This window comes from Amblyomma maculatum, chromosome 7, assembly GCF_055883805.1.
Source record: "Amblyomma maculatum isolate TAMU_Amacu chromosome 7, ASM5588380v1, whole genome shotgun sequence".
Lineage (NCBI taxonomy): Eukaryota > Metazoa > Arthropoda > Arachnida > Ixodida > Ixodidae > Amblyomma > Amblyomma maculatum.
Genome location: NC_139350.1, coordinates 57,870,593 through 57,897,183, shown reverse-complemented (window position 1 = coordinate 57,897,183; position 26,591 = coordinate 57,870,593). Strand labels below are relative to the sequence as shown.

The window sequence follows — 26,591 nt, the reverse complement described above, 5'->3', positions numbered from 1 at the left end:
TTTACAATTGGACTAAATAAACACAAATTCTTGCTTTCCGTGACCTCGTTGTACGGACACAAAGGCAAGACTCAATGGTCTGCATGTTTAGAAACGAGACTTATATTACCTGCTGCTTAAATTTAAATTATAACCACCCCGTCATCCAAAAGACCTTTATATTGTTCAGTAATCAGGTCAGAGCCAAATCCGTGTGCTCCTTTAAGCAAGAGAGAAAAAATGAAACCATGGTGCTCGCCGGTCTGGGGAAGATATATATAGGTCACGCGTGCACTTTTATTGAACGCGTTTTTCGCCGTCAGGCCCAGAAAGCACAGTTGGTGGTGGTGGTGACAAAAAGTTATTAATGCGTAAGCATTGTATGGCTATGTAGGCTCGTTCCGGGCGGGCATGACCTTGTCAGAGCTGTAAAAAAGGAATTAGTTAGTATATCGGAAAAGGAATGGTACCATCGGATAGAGCGCCCAGAAAAGTTGTACAAAATGGTTTATGTGTGTTAAATAGGTACGTTATTACAGCCAATTAAGTCAGTCAGGCGTCGAAATAACAGGGAGGCGAAATGTCGACTTCCAGAGGGGGTCACGAGGTGTTCTACATCCGGTGGCGTAGGCCTAACTTCCGGTGGCGGGAAATTTGAAATGTTTGAACGTGAGCGAGTGGAAAAGGCCGTGATTTGCGTGCTCAAATAGTGTGAATAGTTAGAAAGTGTGTCAAGAGGGGTAATCAACAAACTGCAGTCTGGGAAATTCCGAGAGCACGGCAAAATCTGCAGTGCAGAAATGCGAAAGCCTGAGAGTTGCTATTGCACACGGTACATCGCGCGCTCCTTGTGGAACAAAGCCAGCCTTCCGGTGAACGCATCGAAGTTCAGCGCCTATCTATAATTGGTTTACAGGAAAGGAAAGGCGCAGCATCTGACATTCGCAGAATCCCGCTGGCACATCTCGTGGACAAGATCAGGCTTACGCATTTCTCCAGTGCAGGTGCTGCAGTAATTTAGGAATTTTTTTGTTATTCTTGAGTCTTACAATTGCAGTATATAATGATAGGTCAACTCAATACTCCGTAGAATGGCCGGGAGTTTTTGGCTCTCATCGTCACTTAGAGCGCATGCCCACCAGCTGCTTTTTGCAGCTGCGTCCGAACTGGACACCGCGATATCTCATCGCTCTATGTCGGTTAGTGGCCATGCGGAGGTATACTGGAACTAAGAGTAAAAGTGGGGGATGGGGTGAAAGTCTAGTCGTGCCGCGCGGAGGGTGCATACAAGGGAAAAAAGTGGGGGGAGGGGGGATACGGGCGAGGCGAGCTGCAGATATAAAGGTACGGGGGGGGGGGGGGGGGGGTCTAGATACTGAATCAGTTCCTCTCTATAGTGGACGGAAATTTGTTATATGCAACCAGGCGTTCGCGTGCCCTGCCAGGGTTTGAAGCTGAACCTGCTCGGTTGACGTGCCCTCGAGCTGCACTGTGAGCTGCTTCACTCACAGGGCTTTCCGAATGAGTGGGTAGCCATACGAGTTGAACAGGTCTGGTCGGGGGTTCAATAGAACTGAGAATTTTGAAACCAGGTGTGTGAGTCCGGCCACGTGCAAAATTGCGGATTATTGTTTTTGAATCAATAAAGATTAGTGTGGCACTGAATGGGCAGATTATGAAGACAATTGCGGCTTCCTCTGCCTCTAAGGAAAATGGAGCTTTAATTGAACTAGGAACTAGGGGGTAAAGTGTGTTGCAATGCACGCTTAAGGCGTACGCTTGATTAGTATCACATTCTGCGAGGTCCAGATGTACTACACTGGTATCTGCGTGATAGCGCTTGTGGAGCGCCGCTGCTTTAGCTTCTCGTCAATCTGGGTGATGCATCGCACGACGTTTCTAGGGAATGGATGAGTTGTTAAATGGGACTGAATAGCTGCCCGGGTGGAGTGTACGGATCTGAGGAAGTTTCTAGGGCTCAGTAGTAGGGAGGAAAGGATATGACTTCCCGTAGTGGTGGATATAGGCGTTCAAGTTGCTGCTGCAGGCTGAGAAACCCTCATCACCGAAGCAAGGAAATAAACCCACACTGAGCTTCCATAGTCGAAAGGCGCAAGCGAAGCGCTTGTACGCATTCTGCAGATAAAGAGCATTATCGCTTGTTTATAAACCGCTATCAAAGATCAGTGCTTTTTGCCACGTCGCAAAAGAAAAATAACCGGGTGCCATCTAGAACATTTCATGTTGTGAGTGTCCAGGAACATTCAATGGCGAGAAAAAGAACCTCACAGAACTGGCATCACAAAAACTACATTGGCAGAATGGACAAAGAACTCATCCCATCGTTGACTTCGACATGCCAGCGCGCCAGACAGAAATTCGCCTTCCAAGAAGCAAGCGTGTTGGCGTGGGACATAACTCCTTTCGCCACTTGGAGTGGAGGCACACTTGGCTCACAAAAGCGTCCATAAACAGACACTTCCCTTCTACGCAAACTTGAACAGCCTTAGTCAGATGGCAACAAAGTAAAAGCGAAGGCAGCTCGCTGCGACTATGCGGCCGTTTCCCAGTCGCTCCGGAAAAAGAGACTGAGTCGATACCGAAACTTCGCGTCGTGTTACTATATCTCGACTTGTATATTACAAGCCAAACAAGATGTTCTCGTTTGGTTCCCCTTTGAGGTACCATGTATTATTGGAGACGAAGAAGGCATTCTCTTCGACAGGCCTAGCCTGAATACAAATAAATAATGTGGGATACACGATCTTCTTTTTTTGGGTACAAGGAATGGTGCACAAAGTTCTATTTTAACGATACAGCGATAAGGCTTCCGTTCAGCGCAAAATCACGCGTCTTCCGGAAGGCGTCAGCGTGTCTTGTAAACCTCTCCATTCGTGATGTCAAGGATTGGAATGAAACAAATAATTGTAGTGCACATCAAAGGTCGGCGCATGTCTCGAACTTCAATAGCAATTCATTGTTCGCGGGGAAACATTTCCGTGTTTCAGTGGTTGTAATGCAAACCCACAACCTTGGATCGCCAGCCAGGCACGCTACCGACTGGGCCACGTAAGCTCGTTGAACTGGCTGAGGCACGAGGGCAGGGGATACGTATGTGGCGTTCGTTCGGTTGAAGCTTATTAATGCTGCATTGTGGACAAAGAAGATTCACTCTCTGTGAAGAGAAGGCGCTGAGGGGAGCCATTAACGCTATCCTACAGTGTAAAAAAAACCCGTAATTTTACGCAGACAACCTCCTTAAAAGAACGTCAAACTGTTCTGTTTTCCTCAATACGTATTGAACATCCGAGAATTGGCCCATGGATGAAGGAGAATGTCCTTATAAGCATTTCAGACACTTCCGTGTTACTCAATAAGTATTGAACATCCGTGAATATAATTTCAGGCGCTTCCGTTTTATTCGATACGTATTGAAAATCCGTGAACCGAGCATGGATGAAGGAGGAGTTCACGCCACTGCGACGCCCGCATGCCCAAGTATGGAAGATCCCCAAGCATGCACACTGTACATGCTCCCATGCCTTCCCGCCGGGCTGGGCTTCTCGAACCACCTGCACCATTCCAAAGCCACGCATCGTTTCTCCTCTGGCCGGATGCTGCTGCTGTCAAGCATAGTACACACGGCAGCATCACCTAACGAGCAAAGCAATGCGCTCTCGGCCGGTGATCGGAGAAGCGCTTTCATCGCGGCCGCGGCGGCGGTATTGCGATGGAGTCAAAATAACGGTGCGCCTGTCTGCTATGCGGTCTCAGTGTAAGTGAAGATCGAAACCTCCGCTGGCGTACATTTTTTTTTCATTCTTTCGTTCACCTCTTCCCTCCCGGCGCTGCTAAGGCGTCCACCGACAAGTGAGAGGCACTGCGCCATTTACTATAAAAACAAATAGAAAACTGCTCTAGAATTCTGCGTTTCCTGGCTCTTCTGTTGTCGCCGTGCTGGCCGATTCGATGTAAGCCATTTTTTTTAGTCACGCCTTGTACGTGTCATCTCCCAGCGGAAAACAACGTTCTCACGCCTTCGCGCTTACTCCGCACCGTCTGCTGCAGAAAGCCGCCCGCGCCGCCGATTGTTTCATCCCCTCGTCGTTAGGGCAATGACGCATGCGCCGTAGCAGTTGCGCACTGCATTCTCGCGCCTTTTTCAAGTGAGCACAGGACGTGGACGTGTAGAGCTGAACGTCTGGACTGCGATACTGCATTGCAACTTTTTATCTTTGACCACCCAGCCATCTTGTGTGTTAGCGAATACATCTGGATCACAGAGGAGCAAAAAAAAGACAACGTATCAGCCTAACAGGTGAGCACAATCTTACAATTGTCTTTGAGGTGCAACTCGTGACTGGCTTCATACGGGTGTCCAAGAGCAGTGCTGCGCGCTTCGCAAAGGCGCCATTCAGGCAGTGCGAACGTTTTATTCAGTGAACAATTTAGATACAGGGCGCGCTCTCTTTACAATCCTGTTTATTTGCATTGCTCATATGATTTTCGTTTCTCCGCATGATGAGTCCAGACAGGAACTACTCGGATCATATCGAAACTATTCTATAGCACTGTTCGACTAAACAAACGTCCGGTGTTGAGCGGTACTTAAGCAGCACACAGCAGCACCTTGGCTTGTATTTTGGTCAGCTGCGGTGATCAGACTTAAGGAGGCATAAAGCACTTGTCAATCGCGAACTAAGCCGCTCGTTTGTACCTTGGAAGTTTGTTTTCAACTGGAGCTGTTCGACCGCAGTATGCAATATTAATGCGATAGCGTTAAAGTTGCCGATTAGCAGAAAATCCGGCTAATTGTCAGCGAAAAATCACGGGCGTGGCTTTGGCAGGTGACATGACATGGTGCTGATTGTTCAGAGGGTTGTGCGCGGAGTGGTCTACGTATGACAGCTTGTTTGTAAATTATATGACAACTTATTTTTTATTATAGCGTTATTACAGGATAGTGCTGAAAGATGAACAGCTGCTGCAGGAGTGTGCAGAGCTTTTCTACATGGCTGGCCTACTTTGAACATTTTTCTTATCATAGTAGTGTACTCGGTGGTGCCTTATGTCCAATCAGTCCGTACGGTGCTACGTTCAAGAACTGCCGAACCTTCAGAAGCCATGTCTTCAGGCAACACAGAAACCATGCTGAAACAGAAAACATTGCCTTCCTGTGCACTATGCCATCCTGCGGGAGATACGAGTCAGCACGGATGAAGCTTGTGTCACATATTGTGGACCATTTCAAATAGAGAACAGAGTAGAAAATTGGCATCGTGGAACACCGGCACTGCAGCAGACCAAAAAACAAGTTAAAAAAAAATAAGAGCAGCAGCTATGGCTGTCAGAACTGGCAGCCTGTTCAAAAGCCAATTGCCGAAAATTACCATGAAAAAACTTATTTTTTGAAAAAGGAAGGAAAGAAAACATTCGGAGATATAGACGTGCCGCTTGCAATGGTGTACATGAAAGAAACATACTTTAACAACGGGTGTTCATCAACTCGGCTAACCCTGTGCATACCACAGCCCAAGTGAAAAAAGAATGGCCATTGTTATTTCACAGACCATTCTTCTACAGTCACGCAGATAACCTTCTTGGGAAAGATGTGCAGGTAAGATAAGGAGAATGGCTGCAGTATACAAGTTAGAGTTGTGAATATTCAGTTCTGCTGACTGATATGTGAGGAAACCAAGCTATGCTGTGAAATATCTTGCTTTTGCGAATGAAAAATTTGAGCATTACAAGTACAGACCATGTGCAGAGCAGCGAAAGCTGTGGAAATCCTAGGGTGGTGAAGATCTGCAGCTAAATTTAATCAGTAAGATGTAAATGAGCATCATTTTATGAGAACTTTTAAATATTTAATTTTTTTCCAGATAATTTGTTTCTTTGGTTTAGGACTGCCAGACCCGCATCACATTCACTGGTGATACTGTGATAGCCGTAGAAAATGGTAGCATACTGCAGTGTTTCTTGCTGCAAATTTAAATTTCTGCATACATGTCAAAGCAAACATTTGCCTTTTGCCATTGAAGCCTACCAATAATCTTTGCTTGCCAATGATGAAAAAAAAATGTCTTATTTTATTCCAGGCCACATTTCAGGACAGTATTGCAACATGCGCTCCACTCCTTGTGAAGTACCTTGACAGTGGACCTTCAAAGGAAATCATGTACCTGCTTGCAGAGCGGCAGCTCGAAGAAACAAAAAGCAACATCAGAGCTGAGGCAGATGTGGCAATGCCTCTCCTTGCTGCATACTTCAACGAAGACCCTCGTGCTCTCTACCGCATCTTTGAAGTGAGTTATAAACCCCACTGTACCTCAGTACTGAATCCTGAGCAATCCATTTTGAAGATTGTAAAATAATGTGAAACTATATTGTGGTGTCAGGTATAACCTAACAGCCTTCATGGCCGTATTCATTGAAACTTCGAACTATATGAAAGAAAGAAAGAAGAACTATAATTATTAGAAGCCTTGATTATTGCAGTTTGACTTCACTTACGTCCTTTCAGTATGCTTGTTAGGTTCGGTAGCTACCGTATGCTGGCACCACTTTTCTCTACTTGCAGGACTGATGCTTACAGCTATACGGAATAGGAGGATGGAACCCATCAAAGAAAGGAAACTCCTTAGTTCTAAAAAGAAAAGGTGCATCTGTCAGCGCCGTTTTTTTTTGTTGTTGTTGTTGAAATGCTTAGCATCTGTAGCATGGAATAGAGAGCTGCACCATTGAAGATAAATCTGCAGGTGACTGTCGGAATATCCGCAGCTGTATTGTTTGCCGCGTATATGTCCCTAGAAACCAAAGAATTCGGTGCATCGGCTGAGTAAAGAAACATGGCTATAAAGTTAGTTATCACTGTTTTGGAGCACTATAATCTCTTCTTGTTCGTTACCACATGAATTCGATTTTACTCCCGTCTCTTAGGAAGGCACGAGCATTACATCCAGGATCTCCGATTTGCCGTCCACGCCAGTTATATTCGTACTCGGTAAGCTTGATCATGGTATTTATTATCATGCTTTGTACATATGGATGCGGCAGCAGATAGTGTGGTTGGACTAATTGTAGTAATCCGTGCCTTTTCCTAGATTGCTTCGCTCTTCATTCATAAAAAAGCTAACTAATCAAATTAAATTACGGTTTAAATTTTGGGGAGCTGTCTTCATAGGTTACGAGATATTGTCATATATCTAACCAGCGAGTATGGGTATATGTTCTTGTAAACTGCAGATATGCGAGCATTATACAAGATCACTATGTGTTCCTATTTCAGTCAAAATGACCATTTGAAGGCATAGACTTCCGAAAAAGAATGGGACAAAGTTGCCACTTCGAGTATTCAAATAATGATTACTATATAATTTTGCGCGACAGGCACATCTTTCTTTTTTTCGTTACTAGCATTTTTTATGACTTACAATACTAAAGTCAATATTTATAATATTAAAAATTAACCAAAAAATTGTAATTTTTTTTTGCAAATTACCTGCGCCTTTCATATTGACAGCACCAGTGCGTATGATGCCTGCAGTTTTTAGGCTACTTCGTGGCGTGGCGTGTCTGTTATGTGACTGTATTAACTTCAACTATCCCTCTCTCACAACTTTTATATCCACTCATCCCCTTCCCCCAGTGCAGGGTAGCAAACCGGTTGCTTTTACTGGTTAACCTCCCTGCCTTTCCTCCTCATCTTCCTCCTCCTTAAATAAAGCACTGGCACTGTGTTGCATTAGAAGCAAAACAAAAATGTTTATTCTATTTCAGGTACCATATATCGAAAGCAGTGCTACGTGTTTTGTGAATAGGCGGCTGTATTTATAGAGCCAGCATCATTCAGTGAGGCAGCTTGCCTTCTTTTCGTGCTGTAATAAGTCCTGAATCTTGAGTATGCAGAGGCAGCGGCAGCGACGCTGGAATTTATTCAGAGGTGAGGCTCTTATCGTTTTTTTTTTCTGGTTGTAGCGTACATATGGCATGAATGTCATTTCTCCATTTAACACTTGATTCTTCGTTTATTGTACTTGTTGAGGCGAAGCATTTAAGTATAGTGCCTTTAAAGGACCATTTGAAGATATCTTTCCTCCCGGCCTTACATTTCTTGTTGCTTTTAAAACTGATTTATAATTATGTGTTGTATGTGCTACTGCATGTAACGCTACTTTTCTAGTCTTGTTTCCGGTACTCAACTTTTTCATTCAGAAAATAATAGTCCCTATCTTGTCAAATTCAGCAGTGGTGCAGGCAAGAAAACATAATTAATTTCTGTGCACTTCTATGAGCTGGCTTACTACTAGCTTGCCTGCTCTATTGTAAACCGATTGCTGAGGCTCCTATGAACGAGCCCACCGAGGGTGAATGCAGACGCTGTACAAAGCGATAGGCTGTGAATAATGCACGCACCAGTGATCTGACTCAGCTAACTTGCCACTTAGGACGCCCATCCTTATCGATCTGTGAAAATTACATCCTTCAGCAATTCCGTCATCACACAGCAGCCAAACTTTATTTGTACAAACACTCTTCCAAGCCACAGTGCCCTACCTGTTCACATATATATGCAGATATAGAGCATTGCCTCACGCAGCGCCATACAGACTTCTAGTCTCCCACTTATTCTTTGCTTCGAACCCCACCATGGCTCATTTTGCTTGCCTCGCGGGACTAGGCCGCACAACGTGCCCTTGTTTATGAAATACTAAGCAACAAACATAACAAGCATGTTACAATGTATTCTTTAGTAAAACAAACATAACTAAAACAAGTCATTTCTGTTTTACAGGCAAATCGTTTTCATCAGTCCCTTGTCAGGGAGCGAGTGGCGAGGCGGGAAGAAGTCACGCACCAGCGTCCATTCGACAGTTATGAAGTTGGCGCAGAAGCTTCGTTCCATCTCCTGATACACTAAGCATGTATGCCAATTTTCTCGTGGTTGATCTTGACTGCATGCCTTAATGACTCTCTTGATCTTTTTTGATTAATTCTTGCTACGTTAAAAACAACTGATGCCTCCTCATTTATATATATATATATATATATATATTCTGCATTTCCGCATCACTTAAGCTTTTTTCCCATTTCATCTCGTGCATGATGTTCAACAACTCTTTTACATAGAGAAAGTAAAAGGCATGGCAGATTTAGCATGTAGTAATACATTCGAAACATGTGCCACTTGGTTCCCAATATTGAGTACAGAGAAAAATGAACGTCCAGGGGTAACATTCAAATACCAGCATCCCATTTGTTAAAAATTTGCTCATGGAAAAACTGAAACAGCTGACCTACCAAAAATGGTTCTGACTTCTGCAATAATTTTGCCCTTGTACAGTTGTACATTTAAGATCGCTGATAGTCACTCAGTTTTTTTTTAAGTTTTAACTCAAGTCTTTTACCCTATCTAAGCGTGCAAATTAAAAGGTTTTTATATGTCTTACATCCCCTCTTTGCGTTAGTTTCTACAATATAGCCATATTTCTCACAATTTATTTTATTTCGTGTGTCGAATTCTAGAAACTCATGTGTTAATTTTATCACTGCCTTAGAAGTACTAAAAACAACATGTTTCGTCTTTTCGTTAAAAGTGAAAAGCAAGGCGCCCGTGTGTTGTGCTATGTCAGTGCACGTTAAAGAACCCCAGGTGGTCTAAATTTCCGGAGTCCCCCACTACGGCGGCTCTCGTAGCCTGAGTTACTTTGGGACGTTAAACCCCACAAACCAAACCAAACCAAACCAATTCTCCATCTTTTTCCAGTGCCTAGAATCTTATGGTCTTGACAAACTATCTTTTTTTTTGTGCTTTTCAGAGGACCTCAGACAGAATGGCAGATTACAAACGAGAATGCATGCCCCGAAGACAGTTTAATGTATGAAGGGAAATAAACCGTATGTACGTGTTCCATTGAATGGGTGTTAAATATATTTGCATACAAAGCCCTACACAATTTGCATGCGTGCATGTTTTTTCACTAGATAAATCCCAAAATTCACATATGGTCACCGACGCTACTCTCACTTCAACTGCATGCTGAAAGAACACCAACATTCTCCTAAAAAGAATTCAACAATCCTATCCCATCGGCTAGTACAAACTGTACCAGCCGATGCTGTACTGTCGGTAAAAGAACAGATTTCATATTTTGTTGATTGTGCACGTGACTCAGAAAGCAGGCAGCTTTATAATTGCAAAAGAAAGTCTGTGTAACAGGTTGCCTAACGTAATTAGAAAAAGGAAAATTTGGTAATGCAGAAATGGACTTGATGATGTATTCAGAAGGCATAAATTCTGTAAAGCAGAAATGAACTAAATGCTGTATTCCGAAAACAGAAATCCTATAATGCAAAAATGGACTTGATGCTGTATTGAGAAAACAGAAATTCTGTAAAGAAGAAATGAACTCGATGCTGTATTCAGAAAACAGAAACCTTATAATGCAGAAAAAAACATTATGCTGTAATCAGGAAACAGAGATTCTGTAACCAATTAACAGCGTCCGTTTTACGGTTTTACGTTATATTAGGAACGTCCGTTATATGGAATACGGAAACAGCTCGGCAATAAATTACCTCCATGTTTCTACGTAAATCGGCGAAATTTTTTTTACAGTGTACTGGTGCGTAAGTTTCCTATATGCACTCGCCCTAGTCTCCGTAAATGTAATGTCACCAGCAATTGAGCACGGGCTAATACTATTTTCTGTCGGTAAACTGCCGACTAGCCCCACTGTATTAAACACATGCCAGTAAAATTGTTGTCCACTACTGGTAAAGTTGTACAACACTTCATGTTTAAATACACCACAATCTCAGAACACCAACTTTTTTTTCATTATAGCTTAACATAGTTTTCTTAACTGAAAATCGACTGTTACCCAGCTAATACACATGATCAATGATTTCTTATATGTCCTTGACAAAGTAGGACAAACAAATGCAGCTTCTCTGGATTTTGTCGATGAGGAATCCACGGAACCTTGCTATTCATACGTCACGCATAGTAAGGAAGAGAAGCATCAATATTTGATGTTCTTAGCCACTCGAGTTTGCCTGTTTTTAAATCTTGTCGCCAAATGCACCCTTTGAAAATGTTATCCACCATCATCAATAATTACAAGAAAGAATAACTTCGTGCTTTACGCCGTAAAAAACACGAATAAGTCGGCAAAAACTGAAAAAGCAATTGTAATGCGTTCGAGCTGAACCAGCGCATTGAGTCGTTCGTGATCTCCAAAAACTATAGCTTATATTTAAAATAACCTTGCAATGGGCCATTTGATCACCAGTCGAAACATTTTTATTTGCAGTTACTTCCAGCAACTAAGTGCAGACTTTTGGATTTGGTTCGAAAGGTAAGTGCTTTTTGATTCTCATTCTCTTCCTCTATATGCATGTAATGGGAACTAATCTGTCTATTGTCTACGCGATTGTTTATTTCGCAGAAAATTCACTGTGGGCTCGTCCTTTTGTTGTTTTTGTTGTTATTTGTTATGAGTCAAGAACACATACACTGCGTGTAGCCATGATGGCCTGCCTACCAAAACTCGGCTGCCAGCAATAACAATAAATGAAATATGACGACGCGTGTACAAAAATAAAAGCGGATAAAGAAGCTCCGCTACGCAATAAGAAAATGCAGAAACGACACGAAAAGGTGCTTGCTTAAGCACCTCGAATGTATTGACTACAACAAGGATCAAATCACTCCGAGCAATGTAGCAGGAACACCAACACAAAAAAAAAATAATTGGTTGGAATTTAAAACTGATAAAAATATGAATGAGCTCTTGCATGACCTAGCTCAAAAACTCGAGCTGTAGAAGGCTCGCGTTGGGTAAGCGATGGAGTTCTCTCTCGTTCTAATCAAAAACATTTCGCATTCGATCTTCGTGTTATTGTGAACAGTTCCTGCTCAAGAGAGTCGCGGGAAAACTGCAATGATTTTTGAATCCGAATTACTGTCCCCACTATGTTTTGATAACAATCAGACAGAGGTCGAAAGCAAGACGTATTGATTAACAATTAACGCAGCAAGAACAAAGACTACAGATTCATGCTTGTTATAGCAAGTAAAAACCTACACGAACATGAAGTAGTAGCTGTCATTCTATTCACTTTAGCGTCTGACACCGTCAAGTGAGGATGACGATCCTTACCCAGTCCACGAACATTATCAGACTTTTGTACGATTAAGTTAACCCTTTGGGGAAATGGTCAGAAATTGACGTTAGTGTACATGAGGGTTCATAGCCGTCACCGATAATCAGAACAACTCAAGATTATAGCCAATGATTCCATAGTCTGTCGAAATTTTCGTAAAAAACAAACTAAGTAGATCATAGTCCTGCTTAGACGTATTAACCATCAACTTTTTCTATTCCATTTTTTCACGCACTGCTTGCCCCTGTCAGGCAGTGTTGGCGAAAATAAATATCCAATTATGGTGTTGGCATTATGCTTGTACACCAATAATGTCTAGCTTAAGATATGAATTGATGCACGTATATTTAACATTATTGGCAGTATATAGGCCCTTTTCTGGAAACATAACATGGTTTTTCTAATCGAAAAAGAAAATAAGCACAAAGCAGATTAATTGTTCTGCTTGGTAGGTTACCTGAACATCAATATTTTATGCTCAAGCAAAATTGCCCTTTAAGATTAGCGGTTCACTGTTCCGCTTAAAAAATTCGAAGGATCAATAATGTTTCTAACGAGATGTCTTGAACGATTGACTGATGAAGACCTTCCTTGATGACGTCACCTTTCGTGCACCGAACCAATCTGTGACTTCCTTGCATCCCCTCGTGTCGACTAAATCGCCTGCCTCTTGTTTCTTGCCTGGTCATGGTTTTCTTGGAACTACTTCGTCAAGCCTCAGGAATGCTAAAAATACACCCTTGATAATTTTAGAGCAAAAAGAATAGGATACGTCACGAGATGTGTTTTAACTGGGTATGTTTATAAAGGAATATTAGTGGATACAGTTTATACTAGTTCTGTTATAGACCAGATGAGCTGAAAAACTTGTGTACCGAGAAAATTTTGCAAAAAAAAAAAAGCAGGATCGCAAAAGCTAAACACTGAAGTTCTGCCGGCATTCGCAACCAGCGATAAAGTTTATAAAAGTAATAAACGTGCTTCTAAAAACACAGATCTTCGCTTCGAATACATAGGTACCTATTTTACGTGCTCATTTTATTCGCCATGACGAATCTACTTACATTAACAGTTTGAATGCTCCTTTATGAATTATGCCATAATCTGATCGCTGGTTTAGTGTGTCAGTGTAATTATGACAAACCTACTTGCTTGTTCTGAGTATCTCAATGTAGATGATTTCAGTAACTTTTCATCACATGTGGCAGAAAAGGGCAGCAGCTCGATCAGTAAGGCGATAAGTGCGCGAACGAAAAAAATTGTTATGAGCTTCCACATATCGGCAAAGTTAAGCGTAAAATGGTAAAGAAACCGCCGTTCACACATTACGTTCAAACATGGCGGCTCATGAAATTGTAAGCACCGCATGGTGCTTGGTGCCAGTCAGTTTTATGACTATGAGTGAAGTCACGCGTACGTGTCATTCCTTGGTGAATTAGCAAGGGGTTGTTTTTCTTGGATTAGCCGCGTCCCCTCTGCAAGTCCGTCACTCCTGAGGGTTGACGTCCTGCAGCGCGCGCCTACCTTTGCTTTTGATATCTGCTGAAGTTGCTTTTGTTAGCTCGCAAATCGCAGCCCAACAAAGGTTACTGGCGAAAAAGGAACAACATAGGCCACAACTCCTGCAGGGAGACAGACTCACCGTAAATCGTAGTGCAAAGTATTGCGTAAGCGTTGTGTTTCACAGTACATCAATGAAGCGCTGGCGTAACCGAACATTTCATAATAGAGTGTCCGACAAGTATAGTCGTTACATCACTGATTTATTATGTCAACTATACAGACACACGGAAAAAGCACACCAACAAAATTGACTGCACAGGCAGCAACGACTTGTCACCGACAAATGCGTATATGTAAAGCGGACACCGACAAGAGCTCACATGTGATAAAATCGAGCTGGGACCGGTGTAGTGGGACCCGACAGCGGAGCCTACGCTGTCGCAATATGCCACCGTACATCTTTTCTTCACAGGCCACGAGCTCAATATGCGAAAGTACTTGTCACCAGCCGCAGACAGAGGGTAAAGACGGAACAACGAAACTTGAAAGGGAAGAAGTATACATTCTATGGAACGACAATGCGAGAGAAGCAACCAGAGGGCAAGATGATAACTTAGCAGCCAGCATGTTATGAAACTTGCGAGTCCAATTTATACACTTTTTCAGGCAAGCTATTGCAGACAGCAGGACGGAAGCGGCAATAAGCTGCTTGACACAGCACATAGTGAGCACCCGCCACTGACAACTAAAGGCGTGCAATGTCGCTCTTACAATGAAAACGCAGTCACTAAGAAGGGGCGCAAAAAGCATGTTGCAACGAAATTCAAAATTTTGCTCAACGCTTTTAATAAATACTAGGCCTTTCTCAAGAAAAATGCATCATTATATACGTATCGTTAATGGTGTGCAGAGTTGGAATCAGAATTTTAATCATTTGATCGTTACACGACACTTTGCCACTGCTCCCCCCCCCCCCCCCCTCCTAGGTAACTATGCTGCAGTCGCATTTGACTGCATTTGAACTTCGCCTTCCCCATTACTTTTAATCCGCTTTGCATCTTTCAAGGCAGTCATAGGAAGAGTTTGTCAGGCTGCTTTATTGATTTATTTACACAGCGTTGAGGATTTCAAGACAACGGTGTAAGGAGCAGAAGGAGACTTCGAGCACTGACCAAAATAATACTGGCACAAAACACAACCGGGCACAGCAAGTGTGCTTCTACAAACTGAGAAGACAAACCCACCAAATACATTCACAGATAATAAGATAGCAGTTACAACAGTTGCAACGTTCGAAAAACAAAGGAAACACAGCTTTCAGCATTTAAACCAGTTAAGAATACAACTGAACAGCTGTTACAAATGCTTAGCGATTGGTCATCGCACACCATTGGTTGGTAACTTGTTCTTTTCGCAAATCGTTTTCGAAACGATTAATTTTGCGAATGTGTCAGTATAGCAGAAAGGATCCTCCATTTATTTATTATGATGCCACTTGGGTGGTTCTCCTGCACGCTGGCTCGGTGTAGAGGTGTTTACTCATGCCAAGCTTATTGTGGAATAACACATGCATGTATTTTAAACAGTCATATTGACGCCTGGCTTTTTATTTCAAATGTTTAAACCTGAATTTTTTTTCCAAGGCGCTCACAGAAATGCGCCCTATTTGTGAGCGATATGCAAATCCAGGCCCTATATTTCGTTAGCTAGCCACCAAACTGCTTATCCTGAGGATTCAGGTTCGACACCGGCCGCGGCAGCATTGAGACAACGCGCAAGGCAAGGGGTCCGTATCCTGTGCGTGATATTACCGCACGTTAAACCTCAAGGGTCGAAATTTGCGGAGCTCTCCACTGTTGCATCCCTCATAGCCGAGTTATGTTGAGACGCTAAACCTTATTAACCAAATGAAGCAGTTCTTTCGGAGAAATTTCAGTTTCTTGACGTTGCCTCGAGTGGATTAGTCCCAGACTATTCACCTCTATTCTAGTATAGCGTAAAATAAACCTTTAAATGTTATTAATTTTACCTCGTGCGTAACATTATCGAAGAATTGTTAAGTGACCACATTCACCATTCCCCCTTCCCATCTTTTCATAACAGTTTATGCCACCTTAAATCCGGTGTTATCATTATGTTCAGATATTTACAGCTGTTTACCGCTTTAAGGGCATCACAGCCTGTAGAGCATAAAAATTAACTGCTTCTGCTTCCATGTTATGCGGTCATTCCAACTTGTTTTTCGTGTGTGTTTATTGAAATATAGCAATATGAGCACCATGTCCCAATATTTTATAGAGCATTAAAAATGAGCTCTCCGTCGGGTTTATTGAATTTCGTGATGGTATATAGAGTCGATAAGACATATTTTAATTTTGACATCTAGGTTTAAACTGTCTCATTCTCAAATATTAGAAAGCAAAGGCCCAAGATCAGATTTGTATGGGATGCCCGACTTAACAGGTCGGGAGTGACAGCCAACATAATCGAATCTTACGCACTGGCGTTGCCCACAGACAAAAGCTTCATGAATGGGATTTTAATTTTTTTTTTTTACCAGGGGTTCAAGTTTTGAGAAAAGGTTACGGCCTTAGATTCGATGGAAGGTTTTTCGAAATCACGCTGCATAATGTATATTTAGTCATAATGAGAAGGCATGAATTATCTCTTCAAGTGCCGTTATAGCGAAAAGTCGTTTACGGAACACGGATGTGTCTTTTTCATGTTGTAATGTCCAAAAAACGTAGATATGTGATTGAAAATCTTCTCAAGGATCTTCGTGCACGTTCACAATATTGTTGCTGGTCTATAAGGTGAAAGTAGTTATTAAAGGGGTCGTGAAACGAAAATGTAGCCTCCCAGTTGCAATTTTCCTTGCTTCAGTAAACATTAGGCATGCCGATTCCAAAATATCTCATCGAAATACTGCTTCTGCATTTAATAATACCATTCTGAAATCACAGCATTTTTGCGTTCCTGAAGCGACCATGCGACCCTGTAGGCCGGAATTCCTACGTCATGTATAGCAGTTTGGAAACGCAGATATTAATCATTATTTCCCATAAAATAGTAGATTCCTGTTAAAGTTAGCAAATAAAAAATAGTATATCAATTATTCGCTCACGCAAACGCATTTCTTCAACAATCTGTACCAGGGCAGTCCCTCGTTATTGTCACGTGACGCGCGGTCGGCAACGGCGGAGGACGGGTGGTGTCTGCTTCTCACTGCGCGCTGGAAGAGAGCGAGAGGAGACGCTCAAGCTCAGGTTTTAGATAACGACGACTAACCTCGCTCCGCCGGGTACTCCAAATGAAAATGGTTCCAATCTTATTTGTTGTTGTTGTTTTCTTGTTTTTTTTTTTGTGAACATTCGTGATGAAGCACAACAACGTCTTGAGCAGTCTCACACCAACGGTACAACTTGGTTGTGCGGCCCTTACTGTAATATTTTTTTATTCTTGGCGTCATTAAAGATACGATGTAAATACGGTTTCAGGTCGAAGAAATCGACAAGTGTGTTCAATCCGAATGGTCGGTGGAGTGTTCCAGGAGCGGGCGCCGCGGCGCGTGCTCGTATATATTGCTCGCCTCCGCGCTGCATCGTTGAGAATAGCGTGTCGAGCTTCGCTTCTTTTATTTCGGCTCGATGACCTGAACTATGGCACTACACGGAAAGCCAGAAACAAAAACAAAAGGTTGGTACAATGTACTTGGGTGGCCCTTTCAACCAACGCGTTGTCGCAGCTTTGGTCCCCCACCTTCCCGACGCCTCTTTCGTAACCTTTCTAAAAAAAGAAAAAGGAGGAAGCATACTTCCTACAACTTCTACAGTGCTCAGACTTCGCCTCTTTTTCCTGACAACGTTAGGTTCTGGGTTTAGGCGTGTTGTGCGGATTTGAGTGCTCGCTATTCCAACCGTGTGCGTCGCGAGATTGCAGCACGACTTCTCCGAGTGGAAGTAACGTTCGCTTTCACAAGTTTTGGCGCACCGGCTGGGTTCATGTGTTCGTACTACTTTCTACTTGAAGTCCGAAATGAACGTAGGCGTCATTCGAAGCCTCTGCATGGAAACGAGGAAGGATAACTTCAAACGATGCCTCGTAACGACGCAAAACCGCTGGCCCAGTGCATCGGCAAAAAAAGTGTAGGCTGTCTGAGGTAAGTTCGCGTGATAAAAGTAGTAAAAGTAGTTGCGATTTGCAGCCTTACAGATATGCCTATTTGAGAACTACTCGACTCGCAGTAGCCACCAGTTCTATTTGATTGTTTCCTGCTAGACTGCCCTCATAGCAGTAATATGCGCATTTTGGATTTTTTTTTTGAACGATACCGTGAGGCCAGCACAACAGGTGCCCCTACCAGCATACTGTACCACCCAGAACAGGCCCCTTGGTTCCACTTTAATCACGTTCTTTCAACAGCACTCATCTAGTCCCATAGAATCTGATGCCTTAGACTTCAAAAGGAGGATCATGTTGAGCAGAGCTCAGAATCCTTCACATCATTTAAAAAGACATTTCTATGGTAAACATTGTTCACCTCAAAAGCTTATACGCCCCATGTCCACGCATTACGATGGTGTGATTACCAGATCAACCATCCCAGAGAAATGCATTCATGGAAGTGTTATTGATTGGATAGGCGGATAGGTTGGCTGAAAAGTTTGATATCTGACCTGCTACTGTGTACAGGGAAAGAGAAAGAGAAGAACAAAGAGGGCCGTGACGATTAAAATATATACAGGAATAGTAACTTGCACCACAGTCATGAGTCAAGTCCTGTGTCATGTAAGAAGCAGCATAAAGCCTGTACTGCCTGTAGAGCTTTCCATATCTGGCCAACCGGCCAATATGTCCTCTGAGAGAGGCCTGTTGCCATAGCACTTCAAAGAAGTAACTGGAGTTATTGTTTTGCACGCATATACTGGGACACACCACTCGTGCAGGCTGCACAGTCTTCGTAATGTCACATGTGGAACATTCTGGGCAGTCCGCCTGTCCAATTAAGTATAAATATTTGTGTGTGAAACCACATTTAAGTGCAGTCTATGGAGAAAGCATGCATAATGGCATATAATTGGCAAGTGTGTATGGATCCACTAAGGATCTTGTGGCCTTGAGCACAAGCACGTGACGTGACGTGTAGTGCCAAAGGCCAAAGGCTGGTTAGGGTGTGGTGTTGAAAACTTCCAAATATTTGTAATGCAGGCTTTGAAACTGTGAATGCACACCACTTCTGAAGTGGCTTATCACAAATGTGGAAAGCCTCTTACCAAGGGGCCACAGGCTCAGCAGCGGTTTCTGGAAAATTATGCCCTAAAAAAATGAGTCGTGTTCTGAACGGGCATCACCACAGTTGTAGGTGACTCTTGTGGTGATACCGATCTATCTGTGTATACATGGATATAGTTCTAATATTCTCCCCAGATGTATGTCATATTAAGTTGCTTGAATCTACAAATTGGTACCATGGATTTCTTCAGTATCCGAGAGCACGAAAACGCACCAAAGGTTGAGTCATTACACACAGAGATTGGGTGGGGTGATATGGGAAGTCGTAGCGTGATAGCATTTGTGATTAATGGCAGCGGAGTGTACGTGAAAAACTGCTGTTCAGCTGCTCGTCATCAGTGGGTAGCAACGGTGTTGTGCAAGTAGTCGTAAATACACACAAAGTAGTTTGTGTGACATTTATGTAGATATTGGGCAGGCGCGTGACATTCTGAAGTAACAGCGCAAAACGTGGATGGGAGCACAAGACGAGAAGACGACACAATGTCTCGTCGTCTTCTCGTCTTGTGCTCCCGTCCACATTTTGCGCTGTCACCTCAGGATGGAAAACCAACAAGCTCAACCTGCTATTCTGGCTAACATGCCATTGTCTGAGGTGCATTGCGGCAGCCAAGGTTTATCCCAAGCACCTGCACTTCTATGTGTACATACCAATGCGTAGTTCCGAAACGGCTGGGATTGGGAGGCTGGCGGTCGGGGCTTCTGCAAGCCGGAGTTGTGCCGCGGTTACCGCAGCCTCTCGATACAAATGTTACTGTACCGGTCGCAGACTCCATCTTCGCCGACCTGGAACCTGAAAAGTTGCGTCGGCGTAAGGCTCAAAGCCCACGATGTAACCATGTTTTAACAGTAGCGAATATATTCTAGTTCACTATATCAGCGACGCTGGAACCTGGGACGTCGGCCATATTAAAAAACCCTGTGTGAGCGTAGAGTAGGGCACAATTAGAACCTCTAAAATACACCGAGCTTGGTCAAATTTGGCTCAGCAGGCTCCGGCAACGGGAGCTTCTCATTGGCTTAGCGCTATGACGTATCTGTTGAGTAGAGGAGGACGCGCGCTAGGAAACCCAAATTCTGTTTTTGTCGCTATTAAATCAACGCGGGCGATGAAACGAATCGAGTTATATTATATGATGCAGGATAAGGATTCCATTTAACCAAGCCGTGCAAAATTTCCGGAAAACCTTTCACGACCCCTTTAATTATATGATTTAGGTATGAGTACTGTTTTCTTTCCTTCGAGATAAAAAGACCTGCTTTAGACTAGGAAAAAGTGAATATTATGAACAAAGATTAACTGCACCGTCCTGCGCATTTAGTACAAAGGTTGTAGGTATGTAATCAGCACCTGGCGGTTTTTTGGTGTCATTGTTAAGAAGTGACAAAAAGCCATATTTAAAAACAAGATAATTATCATTGGCGGGCGTCTTCTCACTCGTATAAAGTGTCGCTTTCTGCCCTTATAATTACAGAAAACAAATCTGAAAAGTTTACTAACGGCCGACGCGACTTCCGGTTGAAACATTATTTTTTTCCCTTTTCATATCCATTATATTTATATATCTTTCAGACGATAAGCGACAAAGTAATGTTTCTGAAGCCATGAGCAGAAAGCTCTCATTGTAGCATTGAAATGAGGTTTTCAAATACTTCCTCTTACTTTTATACATAATGCAGTGAGCTTCCTTTTGTTAGCCGCTAAAAGAAAAAAAGCTGGATTCGTCTTTTTTCTTGTATAGCTCTAGTCATTAAAATCGTTTATCGCCTAGAGAAGAGTACTGTGCACTTCCTTCGTCATATTTGGCAAGGTTCACGTCCACAGCTCAAAAATGGTTTCTTCAAAAGCCCCACGGTTAATTGGTGGATAACTGAGGTTCAGTTAAGGCAACAAAAATAGAAAAAGAACTGCCTAATAAATTTTAATATATACCTCGCTGTGCCGTAAGAAATTTGGAACTACACGCTGGAAATTGTTTCTTGCACTAGCAGGACCACAAGTCAGTTTTAAACATACTCGCATTTAAGCAAAGTTCAAGTGGATGATCCTTTTAGGATAAAGAATTCCGAAGAGTTCATATTTGACATTAAGAAATATGAGAAAATTTGCTTAGGTAACCAGAAGACATTATCTGGGTTCTCACTAGATATTGAAAATATGTATTATTCAATTCCACAGGATGGTTTGTTGCGAGAGAAAAGGGACACGATTGAGAATCATGGCCCCATTTCTTTTCAAAATGCAGCTGGTGTGTCTGTGGACTCGTTCCTAGAACTGCTAAGAGCTTACCTTAAGTCCACTGTTGCCAGATATGAAGGATTACTGTATGTCCAAAAGAGTGGAGTTTGTATTGGGTCAAGGGTGGCACCGGCCTTGAGCGATGTGTACCTTGCAGCTTGTGATAGAAGGATAAAGGAAGAATTAACTGACAAGTGTTTTGTTGCAGTCGTGCGTTATGTTTACGACATTTTGGTACTGTGTGAGGGAAGTGACACAGAAGACTTCAGAGACATAGCGCTGCGAATTTTTCAAAGATGTTGTCTTGATCTTCGATTCACTTGGGAACTCCCAGAAGAAGGTGTTCTAAGGTTCCTGGACTTGCGGCTTGCATTCTTGGCTGGACATCTGTGTTGGAGTTATCAGCACCGAGCGAAGAAACAATTCCTGCCATATATGTCATATCATTCGAAGACAGTGAAGAGAGGCATAGCGAAGCATTTTAGGAAACGTAGCGCAAATAAGACAAGGACAAAAAAGAAGGAAACACACACGAGCGCTTATCCAATTTAGCATTCTTGTGCATAGCGAAGGCTGCTTTGCTTTCAGCTATTAAGACTTCATGCCATCACACTAGTAGGCAAAGTTTCTTAAACCAGTATGAGAGGCTTATAGACGCAGGATTTCCTGATGAAATTCAACTGGATAGTTAAGCGGGCGAGTTGGTGATACATCATCCAAAAAAAGCGCGAACAAACGGGGACGAAAGGAAGAAACAACAGGAACAAGCGCTTCCCTCAACTAAAGTTTAATCGCAGTAAACACGCTTATATAAGGAATAGAAACAATAAACCACCAAAACTAGAACGCGCGTGTTACTATGTGATATCCAGATATGCAACCTCACAGTCGCGCAGGAGACGGGGTTTGCTGACACACAATCGTTTTTTCTTAGCCATATTATACGCATCGATGATTTCCCTGGTCAACTGGCCGGAGTGTTTGTACAAATATCAGTAAAATGCAAGGACGGGAAACAGGATTGACACTCACGACAATGCTTAACTAGATTAGTGGAGCGATTAGATTCTAATGAGTTGAGATGTCCTCTAAGTCCTGTGTTAATACATCGTCCCGTTTGCCCAATGTATATATGACCACAGGAGAGGGGTTTTTTATAAACTACCCCTTTGGAGCACGGCACAAATCTCTTATCATGTTTAACAGCACAAGACGCTACAGATTTATTAGGATTGCGGGATTAACTTTCTACCACTGAACAAATTTTATTGAGCTTATTAGGGGCCGAAAAGAGCTCAACTTCATACCTATGGGCCACATTTTTAAGACCATCAGAAAGGCGATGTAGTACATAGGGAAGGACTGCGAACTTTCTCCGTTTCTTCTTTTTTTTTCTGTGAAGACGGCAGCAATGCCGGCAATTTAAGTTTTTAATTATTTTATTGCAGCCCAAAGTTATAAGCTCTGCTGGATAACCTGCTTCCCTAAGTCTCTTAGCCTGGTTATCGCAACTTTGTTTTATAGCATGGTGACAGAATTTTGACAGCGCAGAAGACAATGATGAAACAACAACTACACAATTCACTACCTTGGAATGATGCGATTTATACTTCAGCAGCGGTTTATTGGCCCGTGGAGCGTAATTCCAACACATGTGCCCCTTCCCTTCAGTCAAACACAAATCTAAGAATTGTATCTTGTTATCAACCGGTATCTCAATGGTGAACAGTAAACCCCATGAATTAGCTTTGAATACTTCTAACAATGAAGAGATGTGCCTAGCAGAATCCGTTTTTTCAATGAGAATCAAACAATCATCGACGCATCTGAAGATTCGGGACGGTGTCCCAACCAAATATTTCTGGATACCTCGGTTCACGAATGACACAAAAAAAAATTCACTAAGCGCAGGCGCTACTCTAGACCCAATACAAAAGCCCGCTTTCTGGGTATAGAGTGTGCCTTCCCATTCAACAAAGGTGGATTTCACATAAAAAGACGACAGCTCAAGGAACCCAGACACTGAAATACCACAAACACTTATGAATTGTTGCTCATCATTGTCCGAAGTGATGCAATCAAAAATAGCAGTCATCATTTTCTTATGCGACAGAGAGTAGAACAAATCTACCACGTCTGTGCTGAAAGCTGAACATGAACCTGGGTTTTGCTCCTGTGAAAGCTTAACGACACACTCGAGTTTGGTACCTTAGAGTTTGGTTTCTTCCTTTCGACCCCATTTGTTCGTGCTGTTTTTTGGATCATTTCCTGATAAATTCATATGCCAAATAGCTGAAAGCTTGTTGACACAGAATACGAAACAAAGGATAGGGAATGGACATCTGCTGACGAGGAAGAAGAGCTCTTTGGTGCCTTATATCCATGGCTTCACCCACAACATGATGAAGATTGGGAAGAAGTATGGCGTTCGTATAATTCCTACGGCTCCCAACAAAGCTAGAAGTATGTGTGCGCGTGTAAATGGGAATGGCAATCGATCGAGATGCAAAACCGCGTATCGAACAAGATAGTCTGAGTGCATCCAAGGGATTGTTCACCGCATCCCCTTGTCTGTGGCAAGAATTATATCGGCCAGATTTGAAGATGCATAAATGATAGGATTAGAGAACATGCCTCTACGATATTGGATAAGTCCGGGACTAAACTTGCGATGCACAGCAAGGACTGCACTCTTTGTGAAAAAGGAATCTCTTCAACAGAACTTAATAAAGTAGCAGTGTTGAGGAAGAACAAGGACTGATTAACCAGAGAGATTTTGGAAGCTTGGGAGATATCTTTAGCTGGTGAAGACTGCGTTAGCATGCCTTCAGTTCTCCTGTCAAAGAAAGAGAAAAACTTTTTAGATCATTGGGAGGACCGTCAAAGAAGTGGTGTGTGTCCTTAGAATTGAAGAAGGAAGAGGATGTTGGTGTTAGATTTAATCAGTTGTCAGTGCAGCATTGTCCTTGTTTATGTGTATGTGTGTATTGTGTGCCTCTCCTGTGTGTCGCCGCCTACTCTACTGCGTGGAGCATCAAGTTCTAAACATATCTTTTGAAGCGGTATACCCGTATACTGTCGAAAGTGTCCGTAACCGGATTTTGGCAGGTCAGACTGTTACGAAGAAAACATATGAACTACACTGCGTGTCTTTTTAAAAGCGTGTATGTTTTTTCACTGCTTGAGTTAGATTTTCAAAATTTCATCAGTCACGGCTCATCAGTGGCGAAAAAGCGTTACGTAAATTCACCTTCCCTGTTTACAGAAAGCATAATAAAATCACCAGCAAAACAAGAAATGCTAGAGCATAAGAACTGCTTCAGTGGTTTGACAGAGACACTGCCGCTATTTGCTGGGCAGTAAAATCCTCCAATAACTACGCTCAACTCGTTTCAAAAGAAATTTGTTTATAAGGATGTTTTCATTTCGCTTCAGACGGAAGTAGCCAGCGGAAATACATTCCATGAATGTCAGAGTTACTAAGCATTTTCATGCAGTTTCAGATATTCTGTTAGTTGTGATTAACGATACTCTGGAAAGAGCTTTATGCAAAACGTTTTAAAACTGCTATCACAAAGTCACTGTTCTGGTAAGATGGAAAACCGCTGTTGAGAACTGCCGATATTTTATGTACCGCTGATTATTTTATCAGTGCTGGCAAATTTGTAATTGAATGCTTGATATCTTGAATTACCTATACTTTTGTAGAGTTAATGCAGTTTTGGTGCAGGGAGAGGCAGTGCATTATTTCGTCAGGAAGATGCAGACTAGAACTACAGTGCTTATTACGATAACTCGATTAGTTGCACTCTCTTTTCCGATGTTTCCAACATCTTTGGTACATTAGCCATGCTATATTTTATGGCTAAAACTGTGCTCGCTTGACTGTCGATGCCCTTCTGGTATTGTCAATCCTCGGTGCGGTGGCTTACAAATTTTCAGATTAACTAACCAAACCGAACATAGTGGTTGACTGCCAGTGAAGCCTGATATATCGCAGGGCTCCATTTTATATTTATTACGAAATGGTTAATTTTTAGGTACACAGACAAAACAGTCTTAGATACAAGGCATATGAACTACGGGCCGGCAGTGAATGTGTTCCAGGAAAACAAATAGTGTTATTTAGTGGTACGGCACCTGGTATGGTACGGTATGTAGGATTTAGCGCCGCGATGGGACTCAGGAATGGGCGCCGTAGTGGAGGATTTCGACATAACTTAAGCAATGTAGCGATGGTTTACGTGCACTGACAATATCCAGCACACCACCGACGTTGTCGTTTCGCTTTCATAAGAACGTGACCGCAGCTACTGGGTTTGTACCCTGGTACTCAGGCCAAGTAGCCGAACGCCTAACCGTTCAGACACCACGGCCATTCAGGATGAAATGGTTTTCTGGCCACGGGACTTCATTTCACACGCACAAAAACAAGACGATGCATTTCTAAAATCCTTCCAAGACAGCGTTTATAGAAAGGCCAGTATTTTTGTGCGACTATTATTAACTCTCCCGTTGTAAACTAGTGAAATGTTAGTGAACTCGATAAAACATGCGGATGCGGTTTCTCATAGCAATCATAAGCACTTGGCTTGTGCTTGGGCCAGACTACGCAAGCCTATATACATTGCTACTGTTTGTGAGGTCTTTGCTCCGATTCCCGCGGAAAGGAAACATAATGTAAGCACTGACGTATACCTTCCTTGGTTATGATATCACTTACTGGCGTGACATACTTGCCGTTGGTATTACTGTGTTGATAACATCTTAGAGACACGTTAAAGCGCATTACTAATAATAGTCTTCAACCAAGTGGTATACCGATGTGTCCAATATTATAAGCGTTCCTGAAACTCATTCCGCTTTCGTACTAACAGTTGTAAATCGCCATATTCGCATTCATGCCTTTAACGAAACACACTTCTTATTGAAAGATGCCGAAAGTCATCCATTGCTGTGTATCAGGGTGTTTAACTAGGCATCGGAGAGAAAAGGGCGTTGTTCATATACCCGACATCTCTAATGGCTTACGAGATTAACTATTTGGTGCGACCTCTACGCGCCAGCTGAAGATGCAATCGCCGTGTTGATCTTCGCGTTCGTTTTTGTTTAAAGTGATAGGGTTATTTATCTCATTTGTTTTCTTATTTAGTTTAACAATGTTATGCTACGTACTCGTTTTGTGAACTTTTGCTTGTGGTTTTATTAAATTGTGTTTAGTTTTTGTTGTACGATTATCCTCTATCAAGGGGTAAATATTACTATTATCATGTTACACATCCAAAGTGCGTCAATATAAACCCTCTAGGCGTTCTGGGGCAATGTAAATAAAACATCATTGATTAATAATAAGGTCTTGGAGATAGCTTTTTGATTCCTACAACTATCTATCGCTAATCTTAATGATTTT

At 42.5% G+C, this 26,591-nt stretch overlaps 1 long non-coding RNA gene across 1 annotated transcript in view; it reads right to left on the bottom strand.

Annotated features, from left to right (window-relative positions):
• Window positions 1–247: 247 nt before the first annotated feature.
• Window positions 248–26,591, bottom strand: part of LOC146183324 (uncharacterized) — a 96,280-nt gene continuing 69,936 nt past the window's right edge. Inside the window, exons 3-4 of the long non-coding RNA XR_014708484.1 lie at window positions 19,594–19,735; window positions 248–405 (exon numbers count right to left, since the gene is read on the bottom strand). This is a non-coding gene — a long non-coding RNA (uncharacterized LOC146183324). The remainder of the gene's footprint in view (window positions 406–19,593; window positions 19,736–26,591) is intronic.